This window comes from Oncorhynchus masou, unplaced genomic scaffold (assembly GCF_036934945.1).
Source record: "Oncorhynchus masou masou isolate Uvic2021 unplaced genomic scaffold, UVic_Omas_1.1 unplaced_scaffold_6460, whole genome shotgun sequence".
Classification (NCBI taxonomy): domain Eukaryota; kingdom Metazoa; phylum Chordata; class Actinopteri; order Salmoniformes; family Salmonidae; genus Oncorhynchus; species Oncorhynchus masou.
Window position 1 is genome coordinate 1 of NW_027012897.1, and position 8,604 is coordinate 8,604.

Genomic DNA, 8,604 nt, shown 5'->3' on the forward strand with positions numbered 1-8,604 from the left:
CCACTACAGCTGTGAGTCTTTCTGGGTAAGTCTCTAAGAGCCACTACAGCTGTGAGTCTTTCTGGGTAAGTCTCGAAGAGCCACTACAGCTGTGAGTCTTTCTGGGTAAGTCTCGAAGAGCCATTACAGCTGTGAGTCTTTCTGGGTATGTCTCGAAGAGCCATTACAGCTGTGAGTCTTTCAGGGTATGTCTCGAAGAGCCATTACAGCTGTGAGTCTTTCCGGGTATGTCTCGAAGAGCCATTACAGCTGTGAGTCTTTCTGGGTATGTCTCGAAGAGCCATTACAGCTGTGAGTCTTTCTGGGTAGTCTCTGGAGAGCCACTACAGCTGTGAGTCTTTCTGGGTATGTCTCGAAGAGCCATTACAGCTGTGAGTCTTTCTGGGTATGTCTCGAAGAGCCATTACAGCTGTGAGTCTTTCTGGGTAAGTCTCTAAGAGCCACTACAGCTGTGAGTCTTTCTGGGTATGTCTCGAAGAGCCATTACAGCTGTGAGTCTTTCTGGGTATGTCTCGAAGAGCCATTACAGCTGTGAGTCTTTCTGGGTATGTCTCGAAGAGCCACTACAGCTGTGAGTCTTTCTGGGTATGTCTCGAAGAGCCACTACAGCTGTGAGTCTTTCTGGGTATGTCTCGAAGAGCCACTACAGCTGTGAGTCTTTCTGGGTATGTCTCTAAGAGCCACTACAGCTGTGAGTCTTTCTGGGTAAGTCTCTAAGAGCCACTACAGCTGTGAGTCTTTCTGGGTAAGTCTCTAAGAGCCACTACAGCTGTGAGTCTTTCTGGGTAAGTCTCTAAGAGCCATTACAGCTGTGAGTCTTTCTGGGTATGTCTCGAAGAGCCATTACAGCTGTGAGTCTTTCTGGGTATGTCTCGAAGAGCCACTACAGCTGTGAGTCTTTCTGGGTTAGTCTCTAAGAGCCACTACAGCTGTGAGTCTTTCTGGGTAAGTCTCTAAGGGCTTTGCACACCTGGATTATATATTTGCACGTTATACTTTTTGAAATCCTTCAAGCTCTGACAAGTTGGTTGTTGATCATTACTAGACAGCCATTTACAAGTCTTGCCATATATTTTCAAACTGATTTAAGTCAAAACCGCAACTAGGCACTCAGGAACATTCAATGTGGTCTTGGTAAACAACTCCAGTGTATATTTGGGCTTGTGTTTAAGGTTATTGTCCTGCTCAAAGGTGAATTTGTCTCCCAGTGTCTGTTGGAAAGCAGACTGATTCAGGTTTTCAAATCAAATCAAATTTTATTGGTCACATACACATATTTAGCAGATATTATTGCGGGTGTACCGAAATGCTTGTGTTCCTAGCTCCAACAGTGCAGTAGTATCTAACAATTCACAACAATACACAAATCAAAAGTTTCCTCTAGGATTTTGCCTTTGCTTAGCTCTATTCTATTTATTTTTATCCCCCCAAAAACTCCCTAGTCCTTACCAAAGACAAGCATACCCGTAACATGATGCAGCCACCACCATGCTTGTAAATATAAAGAGTGGTACTCAGTGATGTGTTGTGTTGGATATGCCTCAAACATAATGCTTTGAAATTCAGGACATAAAGTGAATTTCTTTGCCACATTTTACTTTAGAATGCTTGTCTTGCATATTTTGTATTCTGTGCAGGTTGTCATTTAGGTTAGTATTGTGGGTGCTACAATTGCTCCCATTTGTCATGTTTTTACGACTCACAGTTGGGGTTGTAGCAGTAGACGTCCCATCTCTCACTCTTGTTCAACCTGTACCCATAGTTGATGATGCCAACCCTGCCGAAACCACAGTTGGCACCGGCTTCCCGACTGATAGGGTAGCCCACACGTCCTTTGTCATACCATCCAGCCGCACACACATGTAAACCTAAGACAGAGAGGCAAAACATTAGCCTGGTAACCAATCTGAAAGATTCACGAAAGAGTGTCACTGATAAAACCATAAGAGAGCTTGGTTATAGGCTAGCATCCATCCCGTCTTAGTACCACAGATAAAACACTCTAACAGAAGATCTCAAGGGAATATTGGATTATCACCAGCCATTCAGCCTGGTCATATCCTTAAAACAAAACCAAGTCTTTGGAAATGCTATTGTCCCTGTCAAAAATGTGTTTTTGCATCTGCAATTACAAGCAGACCATGGATGTGGAAGGGGATGGTTGGTGGATGGTTGGGGTAAAGTATAATGAATTCCAATGTATCTTAAAAGCCTCCAGTCAATCAGCGGACCACAGTCAGTGAGGAAAGGCAAGAGAGATAAACTCAAGGCTCCTAGGTTGATTGGCCATAGAGCAGCTCAGCTCTAACCACAGACAGACGAGTAGTGGTTTCCAAATGCCAGATCCTGAGTTCCAGGGCCTGATCGGGCTTCAATCCATCTGCCAGCCATGGGAACAGCATCGTTACCCAGCTAGGCAGGTGTTATCGTTCTTACAATACTTGAGAGGCCTCTGATCACAGCCGGACCAATTCCCTCCCCACCCTTTGGTCCTAACCCTTCAATGTTTGTAGAGCTGTAAAGTGCTGGGAATATGGTGGAAGGGCCACGCCCTTACACTGCTTATTTACCCTTCAGATCAGCAAACATCAAAGGGTTAGGCCCAAGGGGAAGGGATAGGGGAGCGAGTGGGACCGGCTGCAGTTCCACAGAGCAACGGGTTGCAGGAGCTGTAGTTGCAAGATGTCTTTGATTGATTTCATGGGAGAAAGACAAGATAAACACAGCTCTTCCTGCCATTGCTTGACCAGTGATACTAGTGACCACATGTTTGGCTAATATAAACTGGTTACATGTGTTCTTTGGCAAACTGAGGCGTCGTTAATCAACAGTGATAATGGCATTTTGTAAACCTCCAGTTTGGAGGGATGGGGGATAGGGGAGTTATTGCATTGCAAACCTATCTGACGAGCAGCCTCCAGTTGATCGTAAGTGGCCAGTGTCCCTCCTTCGTATTTGCACACGGCCTTGGCTTCCTTATAAGTCAGCTGGTATCTCCCTTTACGCGATTCCCTGTGGTAGACTCCGGCGGCTTGCTCTGTCCAGGAAAAAACAACAACTCAAATCAAATTTTATTGGTCGTGGACACATAGTTTGCAGATGTTATCAAAATGCTTATGTTTGCTCCAAGTGTGCAGTAATACCTAACAATACAAAACAACACGCACAAATGAAAATAAAACAATTAAGGAACTAAGAAATATCAGAAGAAGCAATGTCAAAGTCTGGAATTGAAATATACTGTATATGTTTAGACAGTATATGAATAGAAAATGTGTGTACAGCAGTAATAATATATAGAATGAGCCTCGACTAGAATACAGTATATACATATGAAGTGGGTAAAACAGCATTAAAGTGACCAATGTTCAATGACTATGTACATAGGGCAGTAGTCTCTAGGTGCAGGGTAGAGCACCAGGTGGTAGATGGCTAGTAACAGTGACTAAGGTTCAGGGCAGGGTACTGGACAGAGGATGGCTAGTGGTGACTACTTAACAGTTTGATAGTCTGGAGATAGAAGCTGTTTTTCTAGTCTCTCGGTCCCAGCTTTGATGCACCTGTACCGTCTCCGCCTTGTAGACGGTCGCTGGGTGAACAGGCCGTGGCTCGGGTGGCTGAGGTCCTTGATGATATTCTTGACCTTCCTGTGACACTGGGTGCTGTAGATGTCATGGAGGGCAAGCAGTGTGCCCCTGATGATGCATTGGGCTGACCGCACCACCCTCTGGAGAGCCCTGCGGTTCACGGATGGTGCCATTGCCATACCAGGTGGTGATACATCCTGACAGGATGCTCTCAATAGTGCATTTGTAGAAGTTTGTGGGGGTCTTAGGGAACAAGCGGAATGTCTACAGACTCCTTGCACCTTCTTCATCACACTGTCTGTGTGGGTGGACCATATCATGTTGTAAGTGATCTTCACCCGAGGAACTTGAAGATTTTCACCCTCTCTACTCCCCGTCAATGTGGATGGGAGCGTGCTGTCTTCTGGAGTCCACGATCAGCTCCTTCATTTTGATGACGTTGAGGGAGAGGTTATTTTCCTGGCACCACTCCTCCAGAATCGTTACCTTCTCCCTGTAGGCTGTCTCGTCGTTGTTAGTAATCAGGCCTACTATAGTAATCATACTATAGTAATCAGGCCTACTATTGTTGTATCATCTGCAAACTTGATGATTGAGTTGGAGACGTGTGTGACTACGCAGTCATGGGTGAACAGGGAGTATAGCAGGGGACTGAGCACCCACCCTGAGGGGCCCACGTGTTGAGGATCAACGTAGCGGAGGTGTTATTACCTACCTTCACCACTTGAGTTGGCCCGTCAGGAAGTCCAGGGCCCAGTTGCACAGGGCAGGGTTCAGTCACAGGGCCCCAAGCTTAGCGATGAGCTTGGAGGACACTATGGAGTTGAAGACTGAGCTCTAGTTGATGAACAGCATCCTTACATAGCAGCATCCTTACATAAAAGCCTCCTTACCTTACATAGGTATTCCTCTTGTCCCTATACCCATCATGAGGTTGCTACAACCTAGCCTATAAGTTTACAATGTAGGTGCACAGGTCACACACTCTTGCCTGCATCTTTTTCAACAGAACACTCATATCATAATCACTAACCGCTACACACAGCCTACATTGTTGTAGCCATATTAACTATCTAATGTCATAGTCAACATAGATACTAGAGCTAATGCTACAACCCCAATAATATCTGATAAATATGTGTATGTGACCAATACAATTTGATTTGATAGTAAACCCACTTAAATCATGCAGTACGGTGTAAGGTCAGCAAGCAGTTTGGCAGTTACACCGGCAGGTCCCAGTGTCAATAGATTAATGAAGCAAAAGCTTATCTTGACTTGGAAGAGTTCCAGTGTTGGACAGTCATAGCTGTTTGAGCTGGGTGTTCGATTCGGCCAAACTAGCTAGCTGCATTCACTAGCTAAGTGAAAGTGAAAAAAACAATACAGCAAATTATAGATATCTCTCTCTCTCTCTCTCTCTCTTGCTTCTCCTTTTTTAAAGAAATTAATTTGTTCAAAACTGTTCAGCTATTGTTGTTCTCTCTCAAGTCAACTACTCACCACATTTTATGCATGGCATTGCTAGCTAGCTGAAGCTTATGCTTTCAGTACTAGATTAATTATCTGATCCTTTGATTGGATGGACAACATGTCAGTTCATGATGCAAGAGCTCTGATCGGTTGGACGACGTCCTACAGAAGTTGTCATAATTATTGAGTAAGTCTATGGAAGGGGGTGAGAACCATGAGCCTCCTAGGTTTTGTATTGAAGTCAATGTACCCAGAGGAAGACAGAAACTAGCTGTCCTCTAGCTTCACCATGGTGCGACCCTACAGAGTGCTATTGAGGCTACTGTAGATCTTCATTGTGTTTTAATCAATTATTTGACTACATGTGAATACATTTAGTATATCTAAAAAGGATAACTTCATGTTAATGTTTCACTATCTTTATTTCCCCTCCTCTGAGGAGCCTCCCCTGCTGTAAACACTCCAGCCAGCTGGTCTGCCCATGCTCTGTGGACACGGCTTGGGATGTCGTCTGGGCCGGCAGCCATGTGAGGGTTAACACACTTAAATGGCCAATGAGAACGAGAGTTCACAGTCCTCGTGAGCGGCAGTGGCCTGATTCGAAATGGGTGAAGGTGTTTTTCTTGTCAGTCAACACTGCCATCACCATCAAAGCACTACAGTGAGACACAACTACAACAATATGTATCCAGGCAACAGGAAACAAGCAGAAAAGATTCTGTTTTACAAGATTGGAGGCATCTTTCTCAGGGAGCTAGAGCAAGCAAAGTGGCTTCAGACTAAGAAGTCCAAAGCGGAAGGAAAGAAACATGAAACACACGGCGGACAGGCCAAAATGTTTCACCTCTAACATGTTGTGGCTGGATAGAACCCCTTAGGACAGAAGCTTAGTGTTTGTAATCTCCCTGTTGGAAGTGGCCATTCCCTATGGGGAGTCCTCCTTTGAGGCTGTTTTGATATCACGCATGCATGACCTTGTAGGACTTGGAGAGCACTCCAAATTAGCTACGAACTAATGTTTTCACCTACTAGTCAAACCAACCCCCCAAGGTGCCTTGTGAGGTGGTGCCTCGTTCTCATTATAAGCCCAGAGTGTGGTGTATCTCACTATTAGCAGAACCAAATGATATAGAAGGTTTGGGTTACATGACATATTACTCTAAACATGCAGTTAAGTTTGTGTGTTCCAGATGGGTGTAGGTCTGGTGGGCAAGTCGAGCTCATTAACTCTTATCTGAAGAAGCCTTTACGACACATTCCATTAAAATGGGTTGGGGCACTAACATTATTAGAAAATAAACACACTGGTCTATAAACTGAGTGTTTCAAGGGCAGATGTTATAGCAGTCTCTGTGTTACACAAGAAATGTCTTCAAACTGATATAACACTCTGTCCTTGTTCTTTCATTGCTACAGTGGTGTAAAGTACTTCAGTAAAAATACTTTAAAGTACTATTTAATTAAGTAGTTGTTTTAGGTATCTGTACTTTACTATTTATATTTTTGACTACTTTTACTTCACTACATTCCTAAAGAAAAGAATGTACTTTTTACTCCAAACACTTTCCCTGACACCCAAAAGTACTCGTTACATTTGCAATGCTTAGCAGGACAAGAAAGTGGTCCAATTCACTCACTTATCAATAGAACATCCCTGGTCATCCCCACTGCCACTGATCTGGAGGACTCACTAAACACAAATGCTTTGTTTGTAAATTATGTCTGAGTGTTGTCGTGTGCCACTAGCTATCTGTAAATGTCTGAGTGTTGTAGTTTGCCTCTAGCTATCTGTAAACGATGTCTGAGCGTTGTAGTGTGCCCCTGGCTATCTGAAAATAAAAAAATATATTAAAAAAGAATGTTGTGCCATCTGATTTTCTTATTATAAGTCATTTGAAATTTTCATACTTTTACTTTTGATACTTAAGTATATTTTTGCAATTAGATAGATTTTTGAAACTTAAGTATATTTAAAACCAAATACTTTTAGACTTTTACTCAAGTAGTATTTTTCTGGTTGACTTTTACTTGAGTCATTTTCTACATACATACTTTTACTCAAGTATGACATTTTGGTACATTTTTCTCAACTGCAATGCTATGCCCTAAACTGAACACTGAAATAATGTTCTGAAGTTTGCACCGCTTTCTTGTTCATGTGTGCTTCTTGTCCCTCTGACAAAATGAAGTAGTGTGTTGGCAAGTCAACCTCATACAGTGTTCAGTCATAAATATGCCAGTGTCCAACTCTACCCCTTACCTGAACACACATCACAGTGCTATGTGCCATTTAATAACGTTACATATCTGTAAAGATTATGTAGGCAAAGTGTTATCATGGAAAATGATAGGCTATTGACAATGTTGTCAAAAATTTATGTTGTGCAGGATTGTGAGAGTATGTTGAAGATAAAGAGCTGTTAGAAAAGTGAACATAAAATAATACTTTTCTGACATATGGGAACGATAATTAGCCTAAATAAGGATTTTTTAAATTCAGTTTTGGACACATCAAAGGGAAACCGCGCCTCTTATATGTCTTTGTCCAAGCGACCCAACTTTTTGAAAGATCCAATGTGGTATAGTGGTGCTAAATATTACAACTGAACATTCCACGACCATCTTCTAAAATACAAACACAGACAACTTTCATGAGAACATCCTACAGAATGCCAATGTTTGCAACTGTTGGCATGCATAAAGGTTACTTCCGAAATGAATCCCTTGTTGAAAAGCAACCTAATGATTTAAGGCTCCCAAAGTAACAAAGAAAGCGCGATTTACCCAGCCATATGGAGTTATGAAATATTCCATTTCTGAAGCCCCAGGCTTGCGCTTCCTTCAAGAAGAACCCAATGGCCCAGATGACAGCGAAGACCCGCATCCTCCTCCTTGTACAGATCAGAGCTGTGCGCTGCGCTACGATGTCCTCTGACTAGCTGCTACCGTTCGCGCTGTGCTCGCTGCTCATCTGACAACTGGCATTTAAAATGTTAGAGCCAATTTATGCTTGATCCGAAATGTGGTCAGAGGCGCCGTGTGGATGGTGTGACGCAATTGCGGAACCTCTGGAGGCATAAAGAAGCCAAATTGAATCGCGTGCACCTCTCAAATTTAACCCAGCTGTGTTAAAAATATCACCTCCTGTTTCAGCATGATAATACACGGCCCAATGTCCCAAGGAACTGTACACAATTCATAGAAGCTGAAAATGTCCATTATTCCATGGCCTGCATACTCACCAGATATGTTGCTCTTTGGGCATATCTCAAATCAATTAAAATTATATTTGGCACATGCATTGAATACAACAGGTGTAGTATACCTTACCATGCAATGCTTACTTATTAGCCATTAACCAACAATGCAGTTCAAGAAATAGAATTAAGAAAATATTTACTAAATAAACTAAAGTAAAAAATTTGTTTTAGTAACTCAAATAAAAAGAACAATAAAGCAGCAGAAGTAAATCCCTTTCCTATGGTGATCCTCATGAGAGCCAGTTTCATCATAGGGCTTGATGGTTTTTGCAACTGCGACTTTC

At 42.7% G+C, this 8,604-nt stretch overlaps 1 long non-coding RNA gene across 1 annotated transcript; it reads right to left on the reverse strand.

Moving 5' to 3' along the window:
* Positions 1 to 1,812: 1,812 nt before the first annotated feature.
* LOC135536658 (uncharacterized) lies at positions 1,813 to 8,168 on the reverse strand. The gene is made up of 3 exons (XR_010455044.1): positions 7,845 to 8,168; positions 2,900 to 3,037; positions 1,813 to 1,868 (listed from the first exon to the last, which is right to left on the reverse strand). It is a non-coding gene; the product is annotated as an uncharacterized LOC135536658 (long non-coding RNA).
* Positions 8,169 to 8,604: the final 436 nt, after the last annotated feature.